The sequence below is a fragment of the Lupinus angustifolius genome, chromosome LG11, assembly GCF_001865875.1.
Source record: "Lupinus angustifolius cultivar Tanjil chromosome LG11, LupAngTanjil_v1.0, whole genome shotgun sequence".
Lineage (NCBI taxonomy): Eukaryota > Viridiplantae > Streptophyta > Magnoliopsida > Fabales > Fabaceae > Lupinus > Lupinus angustifolius.
In genome coordinates, this window is record NC_032019.1 from 27,603,816 (window position 1) to 27,605,230 (window position 1,415).

A 1,415-nucleotide genomic window follows, 5' to 3' on the forward strand; every position below is an offset into this window, starting at 1 on the left:
ATTGCACCCTCATACCTTCGAGATTCCGGAAATGGATGTTCTTATTTGAGGTTTCTTCGGTCTGGACCATGGTTGTTCCATTTGGGTTTATGTATGAGCATAAACATTAGGTTATGGAACAAAGTCATGTCATACCATAAGGACTTCCGTGTTTAATCTAAGGATTTCGGATGGAATAATTTCTCCAACAACCCCGACAAGGAAAAAAAACAAGAACAACGATAATAATAATAATAATAATAATAACATTCATGCGGCTAAGAAGCCTAAATTTGATAGGTTCCCGCTAAACAATTTCGAAGTTGCTGCAGTGGTTGGCGTTTTCTTTGTGTTCTCGATTGGTTTGTTCTCTATATATTTAACTATGCCTGCTAATGAGTACGGTAATATCAAGCTTCCACGCACTGTTTCTGAGCTTCGTTTTCTCAAGTAATTTGCCTAATCCCTTTTTCTATATTTTTCTGTTAAATTAAGACCGGGGTAGTGAATTATTAAATTGAAGTGTTTTTTGACTTTTGAGGAAAAATGTATACTTTGGTACGTAGTGCAATGTATACTGCCAAGTGTTGCTGCTATAATTAGTCTATGCTTTTTTTGGAATAACTTGCTTAGTGTTTTGAAAATGTTGATAAAGAAAAAAAATTAGTTAAAATTTCTTTTTTAGTAAGAATTCAATTCTAGCACATCCAAACTTCCAAACGATGGCTTCGCAGTAGAATGCACGTTTTTATGATCTTAGCATTTTTGTGTGTCTGTATATAGCTTTTTTTAAGATGGTGGGCGCAACAAGATGCTTCTGACATAGAGGTTAGGGACCTAGGGGTTCTAAACTTCTAATATCGGAAACAATCTCTCCACTTCTCCACTTGTAAGACATGACTGGGTTAGGGACCTAGCAGCTATTTTCATATTTTGTGATGGAAATTTTGTCATGTCTGGAGCCTATATAAGTTGATGGAAAGTTTAGATACATTAGTAATTCACAAGTATATAAGAATTAATAGAAGATGCTATTGTCACCACCACCAATGTTAGGTCAAATAAGAATTTAGCAGACACACTGACAAAAGGTTTGTCAGGGATAATAAAATAAGGGTGACACAATACATAAGGTGTCTCATCTAGTAGGGTCTAAGGATGATAGGTGAATAACAACTTTAATTTCAAAGTTGTTTCCAGGATTTAAACTTATACACATGCATGTTTAAGATATAACTCTTAAAATATGATTTGAACATTCCAGAAAACTTTATAAAACACACCCTAAATCTAACTGGTGTTTTGTTACTCATACACATACATGTTTAACATATAATTCTTAAAATATGATTAAACATTCCAGAAAACTCTATAAACACACCCTAAACTCTAACCGGTGTTTTGTTTTATTATCTACTCTTAGATTATTATTATGT